This window comes from Prenolepis imparis, unplaced genomic scaffold, assembly GCF_030444845.1.
Source record: "Prenolepis imparis isolate NDT839.2.m4 unplaced genomic scaffold, iyPreImpa1.0 SCAF_1, whole genome shotgun sequence".
Classification (NCBI taxonomy): Eukaryota; Metazoa; Arthropoda; class Insecta; order Hymenoptera; family Formicidae; genus Prenolepis; species Prenolepis imparis.
Window position 1 is genome coordinate 11,447,327 of NW_028141159.1, and position 20,755 is coordinate 11,468,081.

Genomic DNA, 20,755 nt, shown 5'->3' on the forward strand with positions numbered 1-20,755 from the left:
AGGACAATGTAGGGTAGTATTTTGTATCATAACAATCAAGAGAGATTGTGCGTTTCGTACCAAATATATAATTAAAAAAATATTTTTTTTTTCGACAATTATTATAATTTTATAATACATTGTACTCCATCGAAAAAAAACTGTCTACTATAGGTCAATTTATTATAGACGTTTATATACAGCTTTATACAAATCTTAATTTACTTAATAAGGATTACATACACTGACATTGTAATAGTTCATAAATTAATTATATAAAAATAATGAAAAAAATCTATATATATTTTTATGCTAATATAAATAGATAGCATAAATAAACAAGAAATACAATTTACATCGTTCTCTACATCATTATGAATAAAAAATATATAACATTTGTCTCTTTGAATAAATATTTTAAAAGCATACGTATACATTCTCAAAATGTATTCGATTTAAAATTAACACAAAATTTACCAGTATTTGTTTGCTTCTTCTCATAAAAAAAAGTCATTCATTTATTGCGTCGGGTGTGCTAATAGAGTCCGCTTTTTTAATATCCCACCAGCGCAATTCTCGATATTCGTTATTTTACCGTTCTCTATTTCGATCGACTGACTCGCGAGTTCAAAGCGTGAGCTAAACTATTTCGAATTGCAATTACCACTTCTGGAATTCAAGGCAGTATGCTGATGCGCTTTTCCGTTTGGAACTACACCAGATCACGTTTAGGTAAATTTTTCAAAAATATGTTTAAAACATATATATAATAGTTTAGTTCACGCTGTGAGCTGCGAGTCAGTCGATCGAAATAGAGATCGAAAATGAAATAATGAATATCGAGAATTGCACTCGCGGGATATTAAAAAGGCGGACTCTATATACATGCATATAAAATATTATTCTCTTCTATGTTTTTAACAGCTTATACAATATGATTATTTAGAGAACACTAATGAACTATAAAGAGGCAGCACAATAATAATGAGGACGATCTCTGAGGATGCTAGTTTTCAATTCAATGCTATGAAAGGTTTTAGATTCGCCCCTGGGCGAGACTCGTTTTTACAATCGCGGTGCCCTCGCGACTCCCGCCAGCAATTATCGTATATCCGGTGCTTAGAGCCCGCAACATTTAAGAGAGTGCCCGTACACGAGTTGCAACTCCGAGAGGATAAGAATGCACCGCGCGCGGCCAATTACGGTGCAGCCGAGAGCGGCTCGCTTCTCAGGACGATACTTCGTGTTTTGCATACTATATCGCTTCTCGTCTTCTCCTCGTCTCTCATATCTCCCGGCCTTGCCTCCGCGTTTACTTTTCCTTTCGAACGACGAGCAAGTTGCTTCGACACGGTTCGATACGCTTATGAGTCGCGAGCTATCACCTACAGCAGCCATTTAAGAATTTACATTTATCATACTCAACGTCTATAAGCTACTTTTCTTACGGTACCAATCATATAAATATAAGGTCAATTTATTCACACACACACACAATATAAATAGAAAAACAATTTTTTATACAACAGTTTATGAAACATTTTTAATTATTTATTATAGATCTAATAGCCATATAGAAAACTGCATCTGTAAATTAAAAATAAAAAAAAAGAATACTTGTGTAATTACTACATTTTGATATTTATTATATATGATATAAATTTAATGTATCTTTTAATTAAGTAAAATTAACTGTAATAATTATATATGGTTCTCATTAATTTATTCAAGATATCTCATATTTTTTTATTAAAGTTTTGTGATAATATAAAGTAAACTTGCCTTTTTAGTTAATTACGTGTGGAATTTATTTTCGTATAGATTTAATTGGAGATTTAATTTGAAGCATTTATCTCTGTAAATTAATGTTTGATCAAATATCCCAAGACTGATCGATTTCAATTTCGAATGGTAAATTCATAAAAGAGAACGCTGTAGTTTTGAAATGGTTTGTGTGTGCATAAAAAAAATATCATGTAAAAAACAATATACCCCTACGATTGAAAGCGTGAAACGAACGAATTGAGATGCGAGAGTAGTCACAGCGAGTCCGGGCCTCCCCGAGAGCGTGGCGGACGTTACTCTCACAGTTATTATTCACTCTTTCACCTCCCACGCTCGGCTTTTATTCGAATACGAGTGCGCCGTCCGGGGCGTCATAACTGCACTCGATCACTCGCCGGACGCCGCCGCCACGTATTTTTCTTTCGTCGAACAATGCGCGAATATCTCGTGGCGCATCCTGACATTCTTATGCTAAAGAAACCGTCGACGCCGTTGCTTTAGGTCTTTAGGGTGACACAATTTTTCACGTGCGACCGACTGCCGACTTGTGCAGTCATTCGTTACTCTTACTCTTGGAGAAGGTGTCTCTCATTATTACCCTCATCATTATTATACTGCTATATATATTAGATAATATTTTCTCTTACCTTTAGAAGAATTATAGAAATAAATTCCATGATTATGTATTAAAAAATTTCTCTTTTATAAAAAGGGAAAGATTAAAAAATGCGAAATTTTTGGCAAGCGATTTTCATCATTCGCGAACGTTACAATTACCTGCGCAACTATTGAAGGGTTAACGAACGAGCCGCTGTTAAATTGCGCGAGCTAGCTACTCTGCCTTTCTTCTCTCGCAAACACAACAACGCGATGTAAATGCAATCGCGGGCAAGCGTGTGAGTGAATGAGTGTATGCGATGCGATGCGTGCGTCGGACACGGCTCTATTTTATGCCGAGTTAACTCCTGTGAGAAAAATCCGCATTCAAGGCCGCGTGGTGCTTAACCCTTCGACAGCACCGAGGCGCATCTTTGTCAATTTTTTCTTCGACGCGCGAGAAGAAAGTTTGATCCTTACAACAAAAAGAATAGCTCGCGGATTTATTACGAATGCGCATTTACGTTGCTATACTTAAAACGTAAACAATATTTATTTTATGCCCTTTAATTTCGACTCTCTTAAATCCATTATGAGATGTCAAGTGAAGATTGTTACATTTCTGATATCTAAAAATTATCGGGGAGTTTTAAAATAAAAAATATATGATATACATATAATATAGCAGTGTGATTCGCGATTTCAAACGTAGTTTATTCATCGATAACTCATCAATTTTCGCTAAATATTATTCGGCATTGTAATCGATAATATTTATAAAAGGCTGTAATATCGTTATACTAATCGACGGTATGCATGACTCGGTGTGAGGAAGAACAATTTATGGCTATAATACAGCTTAAGAGCATGACATATAGACCTCTTCCATTCACTTGCCCTCTCAATCACTATTCACGCGATAGATCCCCGGCGCGTTAAACACAATGGGAAATAATTTATCCATGAGAATAACTCAAGCTAAGAATCCGACTTTCATCCGCTCACGTCCTACGAGATTGATAAATATATATATATGTATATATATAGATATATATATATATATATATATTTGTGCGCTAGATCTCTCAACCAGTCCAATATCTGGCGGTGATATAAAGCGTACTCTACACTTAACGCGATAACGCACGCGTCCGTCCCGCCGACTGACAGGTGAGGCTACATTCAATTTTTGTAATCGAGCCCGGGAGGGCTCTCTCGCGCTCTCTCACCCTCTCGCTCCTCGTATGGATTCGGCAGTTTCGACCCCCTTTGTGTCTGACAGTTAAACCGCAGCCATTATTCTCCCCCGTCTCCTCTCCCTCTTTTCGTCTTGTTCTGTCGTACTCGCTTTCCATTTCTCTTTCTCTCTCTCTCTCTCTCCCTCTCTCTCTTCTTCGACAGTATCCTTTCTGCAAGCAGCAGCAGTGGTACACAAAGTCCAGTCGTGCGCTTCGATAGCGGTAGATAACCGACACGAGCAGAGTACAGAGCGAAGCACCAATTAGGAATTAGATTTCTCCGGGATGCCGGATCTCTTTATTTGCTCTCTTGGCGTGCCTGTATGTTCCCTGCTGCGATCTCTCTGCTGCCACCACCGTAGAGACACACGTATGTACATGTACGTAATGTGTACCGGTTGCTCCGCGAGCGGCCTTCGCATCGTACAAGCAGGGCTGCATCCACCGAACCGTTCCAAAGATGATGCATTCGCTTTACCGAGATGCGCAATCCGAACTGCAGCGCGATATTTTGGAGATTTCGTTTTTATACAGCGAAGTGAAATTCTTTAAAACGTTCTAGGATGTTGTTGAAAGTTTGCTTGCTTCAAAAAATAGATCGTCGCGAATAAATAAGAGATCAGTTTCATCTTTACAGCATCAGAATCTGGTTGAAATTATTTCCGAACTCTGTAAAGATATAATATCCTCAATTTCGTGAAGAGTTAACGATTACCGAGCGATGACCTGTTTGCATCGCAGTTGCAAATGGATTAGAGAGAGATCTTATTGCGGCCCTGCGTATGCAAGTACGAGTCCGGCAGTAAGTGTCGCGCGAGCGCAACGAGAATACACGCGTACGGAGACCCGCAGCTCTAATGAACGCTGAAAATTAGCCGCTATCTATTCATCTGCCTGGTAGCTGCATCCTGCGGCGAGAAAGACTCGAGAGGGAAGAGCAGGCGGGAGGGAGGAAAGAAGGAAGAGGGAAGAAAGGCATGCGAAAGCTACTGCATTCTGTCGTGTGGCACGTATATAGCTTCTGCGAGATTAAACTCGATCGTTCCTCGGACGAGGCATTAAGAGTTAAGTAATGTCGCTCGTTGGAGAATCCTGCGAGATCAATCGCATCTAATAGATGTCCTTTGCGTATCTTTGCGCGAGGATACCGCCTCTTTGCGTGCAGCTAAAGTCTGTTGTCCTAGGCGATTAACCCGCTGATTAGTGTGTCTCGGGACTCGGCGCTTTTCGAAAAACGATTGCTCACCCATTTGTATTATCTTGATTGTAAACGAGATATAGCGACAAAATCGAGATTTATTTTTATATTTTCTCTTCCAAGTTTAAACTTGCAAAGAAACATTATCTTTACACACATACAACCTATTTTTCTCTTTCTCAAATAACAAAAGCTTTCAGATAAATAAAAATTATTATTTGAGAATAAGTTTTCTTGTAGCAAATTTATAGATTATTTCTATAAAAATTTATATTAAACACAAAAAAAAAATTATATTGAAAACCGGAAATTTTAGCATCGCTTTTTAAAATTTATTATCCAACAAAGTACATTTAAGAAAGGACAAGTACTGAATAATATATGAAACAATTCGAAAATATTGCTTGCTATGCCGCCTCAATTATGAACGCTATATATCACATGTGATTTTCTACAATGCTGTATTTATTGCTGCAGCTTACAATTAGCCGTTCCTGTAAAGACGTGTGAGAAAAATGGATTTGGCAAGCTCGTCTACGTGTATAGGTTCCTTTTCAGCTCTGCTACGTGCAACGTCAGTATTAGTTTCGTTTAATTAGGTAGATAACGGGCTGGGTGGCAACAGAATTGGATCGGCCAGCGTGTAGAACGTAATCCGAGAGATCCCGATTGATCGAGGCAGAAACTCTCTCGTATAGTCTCTGTTCGTGATAATAACATCTACATGTTTGTGCGTTCACGTCGCACGAATGTCGAATTTTATCCATCGATCGCAGAATCATAATTAACAAAGAAGTATGAATTATGATGCATATATATTAAATATTTGTAAGTTCTGAATTGTAGAAAATATTAAATTTATGATAAATATATTTTCCGAATTACGACGATTTTCACGCATTTTTGTTGGTTATTGATTATTATCTTAAAATTTAAAATTCAAATATTGTTCTTACTCGATCATAAAGAAAAGAGGCTTGTAATAAATCACAAAAAAATCATATAACAATAATATTCTACATTGTATAATTTCATAGAAGGAAACTTATATCCTTCGCTTTAATTTTTTCATTACAAAAATTGACTTTCCTTCAACTAGTCTATATATAATTGATTTAATAATTTAATATATATTTATAAAATTTTGTATGCACTTTACTGTGTCATGTTTATATAAAGCGCGCCAGAAATTATTGGTAAAAAATGATGGGTAAAGTACGAAAAAATGTGCTTCTGATGTATAACGATATACAGCTTCATACGAAATATTAAAATGATATGAGAAGTAAATATCTCAGAAATGATGCTCAGGAAGATCAAAGGAAACAGCGAGCTAGCTCGGCCATCATTTGCATTTGCTCCAAGAATCCATCCCTTGTATATGCGTGACCCGTTGCGGGTGCCGCAATTTGCGCGCCCGCAGTGACCCTTGATACTTTCGCGAAAGCATCCGCAATGATTGCAAAGCGAGAGCGCCCTTCACGCCTGCGGAACTGTGTCGGTGCCGAAAATAAGCGCATCTCGTGAGGAACAAAGTAACAAGAAAGAAGAAAAGCGGAGACATCAGATGGGACGATTTTACAAACCAAAACGCGGAGCGATGCAAAGTAACACGTTGAGAAAGGGCGAGGTCGACGGTGCAAATGATAAAAGATCAAAAGGTTGTCTCCTGTTCTGAGAGTTGTCCTGGGAAAAATTTGCTGGGGAACATATTTTTCCCCTTACAAAGAGAAAAAAGCTTTTTTCTAAGATAAGAATGATCAATAACGGAAGGCGAGCCGTGCCAACAACATAAAAAAGAAACGCAATATCAAACATAAACATAATCAACATCGTACGTGATCGAATTTACAAGTCATAATTTTTTAAAGAATTGTTTCAAACGTAGTTATTGAAATGTTTCAATAGTAAAATATTATCATTATTTATGATAAACTCTTCTTTCATTTTAGAGGATTTGTGTGAGATAATCATCGACAAATAATCGTGATCTGTTTTAACATTTATACAAACGTGTTACATGACGAAGGAGTCGTGTACAGCTTCAGGCGTACGACGGAATAACATTATAGGAATTTGGCAATCTAGAGTGTATTTTATCCTACAAATTAATTGTTCATTATCTTAACACTAATATGCGTTTCGTGATTATAGTGAAATTAATGACGCATTATCCATTTCGAGTTTTAGCGCTTCGCGGTATACGCTACATAAATCTGTCAATCCCATCCAGCATAATTCTTTGAATTATTTATTTTTTCAAGTAAAAGATAAATATATTTAAAATAACAACAATAATTTTAAGAGACACTTGCAATAACGTAAACAATGTCGGTTATGAAAGAATAGTAATTTTTTTCTCTTTCTTGACACATATATTTTTCCAGGTTTTGATCCTACACGATATCATTCCGGCTTTAAGAACAGTGAATCGGGTGAATTTAAAATTGAAAACAACTTTTAATATTTAGAGCAACGTCGCAAAATTGCGGGAGAACAGAGAGGAATGTTTCGCTCTCAGATAGCGAATCGCGAAGCATGGAGTATCGCTAGACAGTTAAAGGAGAGAAAGAGAGAGAGAGAAGAAGACAACGTTGACTATTACTACTTTGGCTGTTCCTCTTTTCCCTATCTCGCTTTCCTTCTCCGTCTTCCTCCGTGATGCAGTCGATTTCCATTCGGCTGCCATGCGTTATGCATGGCGGCGGTGTAATTCGCCCGGTGGTTGCGGATGTACATATCAAAATTAACGCGCCCTTGGCAATGCGGAATTTCCATCCCTCTCGAACGGCCGAAAAGGCACTGGGCGCATCGGTATCTCTGAAAACCCGCGCTGCCAAAGCCGACCGGCCGGCGCGGAATTTGCATTACTAATGCGCAAACTGCGTCAAACGAAATACACCAAAGTGTTTTACGACGTATGAACGAACGCGCGCTGAATAGAGGCCAAACGCGTATATACCTTGTCTGTCTGTGTGTGTATGTGTGTGTATATGTGTCTCGGTATGCAACGCACCCAGTGAGCGTACAAGGCCCAATCATTCAATTAACTCTGTCCTATACGATCCTCTTGATGCGATTTTATTTAATAAAGCTAATGCCGCTTATGGTCCCGCAATAGCCACGATTGCGCCTTCATTAACCATTTCGCCGCGACGTGGTCCAGCTGAAAACCAGCTTGCGTCGCATTATTAAGTGTATACTGCAGTTATATAATCGCGGTATTATAATTTGATCCTGCAACAAGGTGCGCAATATCATAAATTGTTCTATGACTGAGATATAATTTTTCACGTTATTACTTCTTTATCGCAGAAGACTCATATGCGTCGATTATTATCGACGGCTTATTTTCGCTGCTGTTAGTGACATAAATGAATGATGTATTTGTTGATTCAAACTAATATATGGTATTAAATTCGATAATTAATTCGAAATTTGTGTGGGAGATTAATTTCCAATTTAAATGGATGAATTTAATATTAACTTTAGTGAAAATATATGGCATTGATTGATGAGAAACAATGATGATGATCTTGATAGAATAAGAATGTCTATAGGAATGCCTAAGACTCGATCATGATAAAGATTTCGTAATAAAATGTGATGAATATGTTGATTAAAGCGAGTCTCGAGGACATTTAAAAAGTATTCATCTAGCTTAATTGTTAAAGTTTAAGAAGAACGGTAGTCTTATTTTATATTATAATTATGTGATTTATTTTACAGTCTATCTAAAATAGCACGTATAATAAAAAAAATCACTAAAGTTCTGTCAAAAGAATTCAGAGACAGTGACATTTATTAAAATGTAATTTGACTGTATCCACACAAAATGCTAAACGCAAAAACTGTTTTTGGAGCAGTTTAAAAAATTCTATCACAAAAATTTAATTTACATTTTGAAAAAATATTTAAAAAATATTAAAATTTTTATATGTGGCTACAATTGTGTAAGAATTTTTTAAAATTGTAGAATAAGAATAAATTTAAAATTAATTTAAATTAAATTTCTACAATAAAATAAATACGAAGATATAAAATTTGCATAAATAATAATATGTACATCTTAAATATCTTGCTAAAATAAGATCACATAAAATATCATTCATTTTATTCAATCTCAGGAATCTTTAAATCTTAAAATTTACATTAAAGAAAATATAATAGTGTATAATGGTATTCATAAATACTTCGAGACAATTAAATATATATTCTTGTTCCTTTGTACAGACGAAAAAATTCGAGACATCGTATAGAGTTCAAAGATGTCCATAATGAAAATTCCGGATTGATTATCTCATGTATAAATGTACGCGACATACATATAACTAATTCCATCTAGCAATTAGATGCGGTCTGCCGTTTTTAATTGTATTACTATTAATATCCAAGTAGGTCGTAACGACACGAAAGAAATGGTACGACGTCGCTATTATTTCTTGTCATGTCGACACAATTTCATAATTATTTGCATATTTATCGTGTACCATTGTTGCAACTGAAATATGTATAAACTGCTCGGCAGAAAATATACAAAAAGTATTTTTATTTAGATTATCTCTCTTTCGGATTAATTTTCTTCAATTAAGAGAATAATCGTGCAAATAAATGTATTAAATAACAACTGTAATTAACGAATTGCACAGGTATAGTCGATCTTTTATAATAATGTCAAACTTAATAAGTAAATAACTGAATTTATATTTTTCGAGAAATTGCAGTTTTACGGCCCTAAAAATATAAAAGCTACTATAATGAAATAAAACTCAGAATTTAAAGAAAATACTTTTCATTCAAAAATATCATGATGAGCTGGCAATTTATTCTGCCACCGTCATTTCCGTGTGTCATATATTTCTATTATAATCTTATAAGTCACACGAGGAATAATATATTATATGTTGAATTTATAAATTTTCATTAATCTCAATTCCACATGAATTTCAGGAAAATAAAAATATAGAAAAAAAAGACAACTTTTGCCTCTCTGCTTCTGTTTTATTAAAACTTGTTTTTACTGTTTTTATTTCAAAAATTTTGTATGATTTATTTCTATCTTCCGAAAAAAATTTGTCATTAACCGGGCACAGCATAGAATGGAATAGAATGCGAAAATTCATTAAGAGGCCGCTAATTATTATCACGGATCGTCAGCAGATTGAAATGCTCTTGAAACTACGATCGAGGGAGGAGACTGCTGACGCAATCGGTGCAAGCGCTAATAATTCGACGACTCCGTGCATTGTTCGACAGGCTGTATGTGTCGAGGTGATTCACCGATATGATGCGCGACAATGCTTTCTTAATATTGGTTTGCAGGCCGCGACTATTGCCCCGGCGGATCATCGTAATGAGAGTTCCTGAAGTATCTAGTTATACGCTCGCGCGCGCGACTTGACCCCGGCGCGCCGATTCTCTCTGGCGCTTTGCTATGTGAATAGAGATAGCTCCGGCTTCAGATGACTTTCATCCCAGTAAACTCATCTTTGTTATGCGCGCCCACATCGTGCCCTTTTGAAAAAAAAAGGTTGTCGAGAATCGGTAGGTACGAGCACGCTCTTTACATGCTGGTTGACGAGACGACGTGTGTAAAAAAAAATATAGACGCGCACGCGACATTCGAGTTGCAAATTAAGATTCTGCTTATATAAAAGAGGGTTACTTGAAGTTAATTAATTATTATTGGTAAGTTGTAACTATAAAGATTAATTATGTTTTATTGAAAATGCTAGAGATATGCTACTGTGTTTATACTGCGTTTAGGTTATTCAATAATATGACACATTTATATTAATTTAATATTATTTTATACACATATGATTCTAAATATACATTTTAATTAATTTATACATATATTATATGCATATAGAATCACTTTGTATTTGTATCAAATAAATCATATATTTTATAAAGTTTATATCAAAATTTAGAAGCAGATTCCCTGTGAATGCGCGATCAAATATTTTTTCTCTGTGAAAATCCAATTGAATATTCTTTTTTCTCATGCCAATTCATTTTTTAAACTTTAAAGTAGCTTTGTTAATTGTGTGTGTGTGCTGTGCAAAGATTAAAATTCTATTAAAGTAATATCCATTCAAAAAATTCCGTGACTAGAGTTTCGATTTATTATATTTTGTCTCACTATTTCTATAATTTCTGAGAAAATAGCTTGTACAATCTAACGTAAATCACTTTACACACACATATATATCGCTTTTAAGAAATATATATTATTTAAAAACACATTTTCTGTCTACGGTAAAAAATATTTGTTTAAAATCAATACGTTATCACATTTTTATAACCCATGATTGAAATAGCACCGTCTATTTAACAGCGATGATTATTCGCGCACTGAAATAAATATACCACACGAACCACGTTTGCATTATTTAAATATTCACCAATTGCATACGATATAAATCGAGTGGCATTACATTTCTATCAGTTTTGATTCAAATGCCATCGATTTGGGATCATTAATTATCCACGCGATGCAATTAATTCCTCAAACCGCGATGACTCCATCCCGTTAATCCCGCAGTATACAAAATTCATTTTTTTCTCTATATGATGTAAATGAACGATGACTAAATGAAATTAAAGGATCATGCCAAGTTAAAGTCGTGAACAAGAACATTCATATTTGTGTTTAAAATATCTTAAACTATTTTATATTGAAAATATTTCGTAAACCCTAATAATAAGCCAATAAATTAATTTGCAATGTAATGCAATGATTTGATGAATATAAAATGACATTATGTAATATATATATATTTTTACATAATTTTTTTAAGATTAAAATGCATTTCTTTGTATTTATAGATTCACATATTGAAGAGATAATAAAAATCATAATAACAAATATTTTTATATAAAAATAACTCTTGTAAATCCAAGTGAATCTCGGATAAAATTTTTTTTACTCATGCTTATTAATTATTCGCCAGACTGTCTTTTTTAATTAAATAGATTCTGTAATGCGATTCTTCGCGCTAATTGCCACAAATATGGCCGCCTAAATCATTTGTCGGCTAAATTGCATTTATGCGTTTTTCGCTAACTCTCACCGTACGTATACGTTATCCGGGGTTTATGGGTGTGTAAGCCGCGATGCGCTGAAAAGCGAAAACGTTCAGAAAGTGAAAACGGACAGGGAGACTCAGCCAGCGAACCAATGAGTCAGACGAGACGGCCGAACGTGCCTACTTTTGAATATTTATACGCGCGCCGCCCACTCGCGAATATTAATTTACCGGCGCGCAAAGTACCGAACCGCGTCTGTCTGTCGTGATGGCGTGCACGTCATGGTTTCACGCGTGCACGCATACGCGAAATGCAGTCATGCTAGGCGACAATAAAAGTCACCGGATATCATTGTCAGTTTAATTAGCCTGTTTATGTAAATTGCGCGCCCTGCAATTTAATGCAATTAATCTGCGAAATCTTTAATTCATATTAAATTAATATTCTAATTTCCAAGTCCGATGTTATCTCTCTTAATTCATATAACTTGAATCGATAGAAAATTTATAACGTGTTATGTGAGCTTTACGACTAGTCGATTGAACTTCTGCATCTTTCTGTATTATTCTCTCTGATCGTGAAATCACCCCTTTATTCAATTAACACATTTATGTGTATCTTACTGCCTACTCCCTTATTATTTAATGCGGTATTTATTTATTTATTTTTTTTAGTTTATATTTAATATAGTTAGTGTATTTTATCTTATATTCTTGTTGTACTTCAATTCAATTCTGTCTAAATTTTCACGACTCTGTAGTAACGCTACAGAATATCTGAAAGTGATTATAGATTTTACGCAAGCACTTATTTCATGGAACACCTGGGAGTGACTTAGCGCATGCAATTCCAGCAAACTAGCTGCGCGAGATTACAAGGGAATGAAACTTGACGAGATTCGCGCAGTAGTATTCATCGCGTTCACTATTATCCGTTTATATTGTTTCCAGATTCCACGCCGATCAAACGTTCTCCAACAGAACAATTACGCGTCTCTGCCTTTTTCCCCCGAACGCAACATTTTCAAAAGGTCAGTCGGTACATTAAAATAGGTCGTCCACGGTCCTATCTCTCTCTTCTCATCATCGTTCTACGTATATCACTCTTTCTCTCTTTCTTCGCCTCTCCCCCTTTCCCCACGAGAATGAAGGCGCGATTCGAAGATAACCGGTCGACTCACGTCATAATAAAATTAAATTCATATCTCAGATCAGGGCAATGCGATATAGCTACCGCGACATGACCTCCCGCTTATTGTAAGCAAACACGTATATGTCCTCCCTCTTTCTGTCCCTGTCCGCCCCCTCCGTCACGAATAGTTTTGATTCATGAGAGACGGCTGGGTGTCGCGTGTGTATACGCATATGCGTATACGCTCTCCTACGTTGCATCTCGAGGTGTGCGTTCCTCTCTCTGCGCGATCTCCCCCTTCGCTCTCTTCTCTCGGAGGAGACACGGCGAAATCCGACACTGCATACCAGTAACCCGACTTCCAAGCCTCCTCCCTGATTCCCTTCTTTCCGCGCGAGCTCGCGCGCCCGTAACATTTGAACACGTGTCAACATGTCGGTTGACATAGATTTTTCGTCGAGATAGAGAATCTGAAGAATAAGACGAGCGAGCGGGTCCCGGCTTGAGCGAGAGACTTGATCGACTCCGCTCCGGCGTGTGAGAAAGAGAATGAGGGAGCGGAGAGGATGTGCAGCGAGGACGAAGGCATAGAGGGCAAGAGACGGCATCTCTCTTCTCTTCCGAAACCAGTTTCTACCTCTGGTGAACGAGAGGAGAGCTTGTCCTCCGAGAAGAGAGAAAGAGAAAGAGAGAGAGAGAGAGAGAGCGTGATGCTTCGGGCGCATTTAACACCGGGAGGCATAGCATCGCTGCATTGTCGGACCCGATCGCGCAGCGGCGTCGTTGCGTCACGTTTCCGCTTAATTAATGCCTCTTTCCGAGCATTACGGTCCGGACGTAATTAAATGTAAGAATAAGATGTGAGGTGCTCCAATTTAAGAATCCATATATATATATATATATATATATCGAATTGAGCACGCTATGCGCGTGAAAATCCTGTAATTTAGATTCACGCAGTTTTAAAAATAATGTATATTATATTCCGCGACATGAAAAAGAGAAAAAAGCAATTTAATTTACTATAAATATCAGGTTTGTGTCATACGTTGCCGAGAGAAATATTGCCAATCAACGTAATTGTAGAGTGCATGCGAAATATTTTCGAATGATGAATAATGATCGTATAATCGTTAAAGACAGGATATGACTGTTTACGTAATGAGTACATAACATAAAATAATTAAGAATAATGATTGCCAATTTTGTTTGTGCTGTCCAAGCTACAAACTTTCTAACTAAAGAGTATATGTAATAGATATTGCAATTGCATTATAGCTTCGTGCAATTATATCACGATCGTAGGGAATAAAAATCGCAACATTGACCAACACGGTGCGAAATAGCGCAACAACTTAAAGAGTAATATTAAAAGCGAATAGGATTCACAATGTGAAATTAACTTTATAGCATCTTCCTAAGGTTTAACGTCATAAATTCGGATCCCGTGGAGAATTCTCGCCGCCGATGGAAGCCGATAATTGACATTTACGATATTTCGCCTCGTTGCTAATATCGATATCGATCGATAAATTACGCTGCTTGCTAATTCTCCGCTTCTTACTTTTGCAATACGAGCACAAATCATCCACGCGGAGGCGTACTATCTATATACCTACTATGTGCACACACGAGTGCGCGTTATGGGGCGAAAGTTGCGATATATTTCGTTATAATTTCGTACCGAGGATGGGCGCATGGAGGTGCGTAATGCTTCCATATGTAGGGACCATTTGTTCCGGAAAATGGCGCATTTTTGTCTCTTTCCAGCGCGTTGCACCGGAACAAGTGCAATACCTTCGTGGCCGTAATTTAAGCGGTGGGCCCTTCACGTACCGCGTTGTATTTATTCAGGAACTTATAAGCAGACTTATACGTAAGGATTTTCTAGAATTTCCGTTCTGCAATTTCCGTTATATATTTGGCGCGAAAGTAAAAGCTTTTTGTCGAGAGACATTCAGAGTATCGGATATGCGCTCAACGGGGTGTCTTTTTAAAATATAACAATGATGTAATTATATTGGAATGAAATGTGTTGTAATTTATATAAATTATGATGGCTGAAGTTAATGATGTATATGTTTTGAAAGTGTGCTTCGAAAGAATTTTTTTCTGTATATACGGCGAGAGAACTCTTTTATAATAAAAATCTCTAATCAAATTATTATATTATATTTTTACAGAACTCCGAGTAATGCGCAAGATCTCTAGTACACAATATCAGATTGAAAGAGACCTACATGATGATCGATCCGGATAGCGCGTCGGAGTTATGACTTAATGAAGCCCTTGCACATGCAACGCCTCGGGCGGTTCCCTAGTTTGTCCCGGAATAGATTCGCCTCTGAGTCGCACACAAACAGGTATGTGGTACATGGACCAATATTCGCGTAGTTGGTAATTATTGTGCTATTATTAGCGCAACTCTTATCACAACTCTGAAGATTTTGTTTTCAAATTATACAATCACACACAATAATAATATTATAGCATAAATAGGTAAATGTAGAAGAGTATGTTTTTAAACATCCTTGTTCCCTTAATAAAACGATATGTCAGGTACCAATAGTACCAAATTTTTTGAATAAAAATTTTTTTCACCATTTATTCCAAAAGAAATTTTCTAAAGCGCACGATAATTCTTTATTTAAAAAAATGAATGAAAAATGTCATCTGTTGGTGTTTCGCTAAAATTTGTAAAGAGAAGCGAACTAGTCTCTGGCGCTCTTTCAATCGTGCTTCTTATTCTATAGTAGTATTAGTAGTAGTATCCCGCCGTTGCAGGATCAAAAGGACTCACCTTCGCGCGTTGCACCGGCAGTACTCGGCACGGTCGGCGAGATCCGAGAGGGGGGAAAAAAAATCGACGAGCAGGAAGAAATCAAGATCCCTCGCGCGCCGCGGGCTCTCCGCTTCTCTCTCTGAGGAGCGAGTGCGTGCGTGCGTGCGTGCCTGCGTGCGTGTTCGGGGTCTCTCTCGCGTGCGGCGTGAGAACTCTTTTTCGGGCCTTCGCGAAACGATAAAAAGTAGACGTGAAAGAGGAGGACGAAGTAGCACCGGGAGCCTCTTCCTCTCTCTGTTCGTCTGCCTTTCCTTTCTCTCTGCGACTCCTCGTCTCTCTTTCTTTCTCTCCGTCCTTTTTCTCGCTCTTTTACTTTCCTCTCCTCCCCACCGAACGCTTCCCTTATTATGCGAAACGGCACACGAATCTCAATGGCTTTGCGTGATTATTAATTAAGACCTTTCTTGGCGAACGATTCGTCAATGAAGATGTCAATGAAGATGTCCCGTCGTGCGACCGTTTCCGCTATCCCTCAGCTGTCCTTAGGTCGCGTTAATTATTCCTGCGCATAAACGTCACACTGCGAAGTCTTCATTCCAAAATCGCGCGTTTCAATCATACGCGAATACATCACACGTGCGAAGACGAGACGTTGTCAAAGGGCGAAACGTCGTACACACTGTAGCACATAGAGTTAATTAGCCTGATTAATCAGAACCTGAGCGTTCGCTGTCACTGCGCCCGTTTTGGTCCTTTGAGGAGAGAGAGAGAGCGGCAGTTGCAAGTGGCATGTAATTCAGTATAATATATATTAAGAAGCATTTATGAGACATTAGCAACCGTGTGACTATTCATTAATTAACTAAAACCTAGGTCCTAGGTCTTAATCATCCGTGTGTCCTAGTTCTCTCCCTGCTTTTGATCGGTACTCGTGAGGATTTATGATTGTCAGAATCAAGAGAACGCGATGCGCATCCGTCATTAATTATTCCTTATCAATTAGCTGTCAGCGATGCAAGATTATTGTTCGACGTACTGGTTCAATACTTCTTCCTTCGGTACTCGTATCCTTTGTCGGCGATTGAAACACATGCAGTTTCGCGAATTGGTTCAAACAGTATTAATTACTGTTAATGACTATTAATTAGTTGCAGCGATGCACGAATTCTAGTCACTTGTCAAACGTTCCTTTGATGTAGCACTTTGATCACGTGCACATAGCATACATTCTTCGTCCTATCGATACTTCCACAGAAGCGTGATTCTCGATACGTGTTAATTATCTAGATATAATTAGTCGTAATCACTTTTATTTCAATTATTATTTTACTGTGCGATTCATTTTTTTTTATTGGTCCTTTATTATAATATTTCCATCCCGAAGAGCAAAGAATTCGCAGTCGCGCAATCCGTTAATTATTATTAATAATAGCACACCGTTACTTCTTCGACGATTAATCGTCGCGATCATTCGCGTTTATCAAACAACTCGTCTATCGAACAACACGTAAACTCTCTATGTTCGATCGTCTATTCGATATTCCAATTCGACGTTCACGATCACCTTCCAAAGGAAGATCCTCCTCTCAAGAAACCACGCTCATACAACATTCATGCTACTATCGACAAATGAAAATCCTTAATGCATCGGTCTTGTTTACGATCGGTAATATCAGTCCGGAACTTTCGCAATCCGAAATCTTCTCGAAAGGAACAAAACGAAAGCAACAATCAAGTCTTTCTCGTATTTCCCGTTTCTCGTTATAGTCAACTAATCAACTTTTATGATCATTTATAATCAACCTTTCCTCAATTTGCACATTCTATATCTCGAGAAGCTCGCTTATACTCGCTACACATTAAACACCACCGGCGTGTCCTTGAAATATTCATTCACGAAGTAACGATCGACCCTTGCGTTTCTTCTGCTTTAAAAATTCATTCGCGAAGTGAGTAATTGACGCAGACGCTTGTCGGCGCTTTTAGGACCGTCGATTAATTAGAACCGCGGTGATCCGATCTTTAATTGTCGTCGGATATTTCTCAAGAATCGAGAAGTGAGTTTCGATATACATTAAGTCAAATTTTAATTTGCGCTTTAAAATCTTTCTTCACGAATGGAACCATCGATTTTAGAATAATCTCTTTCCAATATTCATTTCTCATACACGAACGATCCTTTATGAATCAGAATACGAACTGATAATTCTAGGAAAGAACAAATGAATTGAAACAAATAGAATGAAGCCAATGCGCTTCTAAGTTAAATTAAACTTCATATCCTATCCGAGAATCGCTTTATTGAATAAAGTTACGAAGTTTAAATGGTCGTGTAAAAGATAGAAAGATAACTTTATTTAAAATATAAAAATTCCCTTGTTTTTTTTTCTTAGATCACTGTTTATGTAGCAGAAATTTCGTATCGTGTTTTGTGACCAATAACGAAGCAACAGCAATATAGACTCGTATAGCGAGTATGTTAAGTCAAGCTTCTTTCCATCCTCGACTCACTCTTGAAGTGGAACACAGAGTTTCCTGAACGTTCCCTCGGGAAATAATAATATAATCGAATTGAAATAAATCTTGCTCTCAGCCACGGTTCACTAAATCACACATTTTATTTCGAAATCTGTTTAACCAAAAGTTTCGAATTGTCTTATGAAGAATACAAAACTGATAGTGATGAACAAGCGCTGTCCAATCACTATAACGTGTTAAGTAAAATTTAATTTTTAATCTTCAATCGCTCTCTTACGTGGAATTATTAATTTATTTATCACTTTCATAGATCATTATTTACGATCTGCACAATTTTCAGATAAATAAAATTCATCTATTCGATTGACATGTTTCGTTTTTTTATCTCATTTCCTGTTATACTTTCGACGAATTCTGGACCCTTTCGTCAGCTTCACAGGATCACTAGATTTACGAACCTGAAGCTGAACGCAAGGGTCGGCTCGGCAGAAACGATTTACGAGATCGCCGATGAGCGAAAGAAAAGTCGAATGAACTATATCGGTGGATTAATCAGCAACCGGAACTCACTCGGCCGAACAGATCGCAGCAGCGGATGCTGCACTGTCGCGGTCACTCGTGGCGACCGCACTGCTGGACGCATCTCTCGGGGGCATTCGCACGCAGGCTTCCGATTAGCCGGAAGTGGTACGCACTTGAGAATTCAAATCTCGCGTTCTCCCTCTCTCTCCTTTTATCTCTCGCGAATGCACTCCTATCGCACTCACCCGCTGGATCACGTTCGGGGTAGCGCGCGCCACCAAACAACACTGTGACTCAATCAACACACAACAGATGACACACACAAACACGCGCGATATACACATGTATCATACGTACGAGAACTATCCAACTGTCCTCGTGCGTCGTCCTGGCACGTTCTGCGAGAAGAGTCTCTAGAATTGTCGAAAGGATCTTAAGCGCGCCGGTTGATCCCCTTTCGGCGAGAGTCACGTGACTAATTCACCGATGTGTCACGACGATGATGACGATGATGACATTGCGCGATAATCAATTGGCATAAATTCCAAATCAAATCTTGAACACGTCCGTCAACCACGAAGATTCGCGAAATAAATTTGTCGATCGCGATCTTTTCCACCGCGCCGTTCTCGCTCGCGGCAAACGTGGCCGATGATCGATCAACGGAATCGATTTTGCGCGACCGGCCGGCTCGGATGGACCACCGTGATCCGGCCTCGGAACACACGCTCGTTGAACTGTCGTTCGGAGCAGCTCGGTCCGCGGTTTAGTATCAACATCCGTTCTTGGCTGGCGTCGCGCCCCTCCCGGGACGCCAGTCGACGCCAATCGAGTGCGCGTATACCTACGTGCACGTACCTGCGAGTCTGCAAGAGGTGAACCCACCTCTGCCTTCCCGGCCTGAATCTCGACTGCGCGCGCGCGCGCGCGCACATCCCTGGCTGTGTGATTGTACATGTGTTCGTAAGGGTGAGGATATATATATGTACACGCATTTGTCCTTGAGAGAGAGAGGAAAGGGGTGACGTTTGTGAAAACTTGCAATTTTTATTCTTAACCCTTTTCTTTCGCGAAACATAAATATTAGTGTAGAGAAGGTCTTATCAGCGACAGAAACAGCGTTGAAACACTTAGATTCTTGTTATTTACGTATTTTTTACTGTTATTATAAGTCGTTAAATATTCTAGATTATTTTTATAACAATGATTCTCTATAGCGTGTTAATTGTTTTCATGGATTTTTAATTTTATTATATATATTATAAAATTAATTTGTGATTAAATTTCGCTTTATTATACCTTTGAAATTTCCTTCAATTTCGACCCGTTTAAATATTTCTCTATCAGTTTCTTATTACTTACATTGACAAGAAAAAATAAGTACTAAGCAGAAACAATAAGCAAACTTGTCATTGTTCATACAAAATTCTTTAATGACAATAAAATAATAATAATCTATATTATACGAACTTGAAAATTATTATCATACTGCATTTTTCCAGCAATAATGTGGTGGATTAGTCAAATTGATCTGAACAGCACACTCGATGGAATCGTACGCGTCGTTTCGATTTTACATCTGCTTTAATTGGTAGACACCAATCTAAGCGCTTTTAAGGATTTGTTTAACGACTAGTCTGGCATTATTCCCCGGCTGTCCCTTTCTCTTCGTTTGTCTCTCTCTCTCTCTCCTCTCTCTCTCTTACTTCCGCTCGACCCGAGAGCGGATCGATAAGATGAAAATGGGTTAACGTTTTACGATCCTCGGTTCGCGCCGCTAATTTCGTGCATATTCGGATTAGCAGATACACGAGGCGAGATATCTAAAATCGGAATAACTGCAGATTTCTTCGTTTTGCTTTTCTCCCTTTTCCCTCCCTTTTTATTCCCTGTTCGGTGAGATATAAAAATGTGGAATTGCCGTGTTCTTATCGAGAACGTTACTCGGCTCTATGCTTCCTACATGCACTTGCTTGCATGGATGTTATCGGATGTCGTACACGACGTATGGAT

General features: G+C 37.8%; 2 protein-coding genes across 5 annotated transcripts in view; one reads left to right on the forward strand and one right to left on the reverse strand.

Annotated features, from left to right (window-relative positions):
* Window positions 1-15,841, reverse strand: part of LOC145934352 (latrophilin Cirl) — a 425,698-nt gene extending 409,857 nt beyond the window's left edge. For 3 of the 4 annotated variants that reach the window (XM_083035962.1, XM_083039104.1, XM_083039952.1), the window contains exon 1: window positions 15,761-15,816. The gene's annotated coding sequence lies outside the window, so the exon portion shown is untranslated. Of the gene's footprint in view, window positions 1-15,760 lie in introns of all 4 variants that reach the window. The other variant, XM_083037539.1, reaches the window with a different exon arrangement.
* LOC145944350 (uncharacterized) overlaps window positions 1-17,553 on the forward strand; it is a 367,235-nt gene extending 349,682 nt beyond the window's left edge. The window contains exons 12-13 of the mRNA XM_083052625.1: window positions 15,144-15,323; window positions 15,745-17,553. The gene's annotated coding sequence lies outside the window, so the exon portion shown is untranslated. The remainder of the gene's footprint in view (window positions 1-15,143; window positions 15,324-15,744) is intronic.
* Window positions 17,554-20,755: the final 3,202 nt, after the last annotated feature.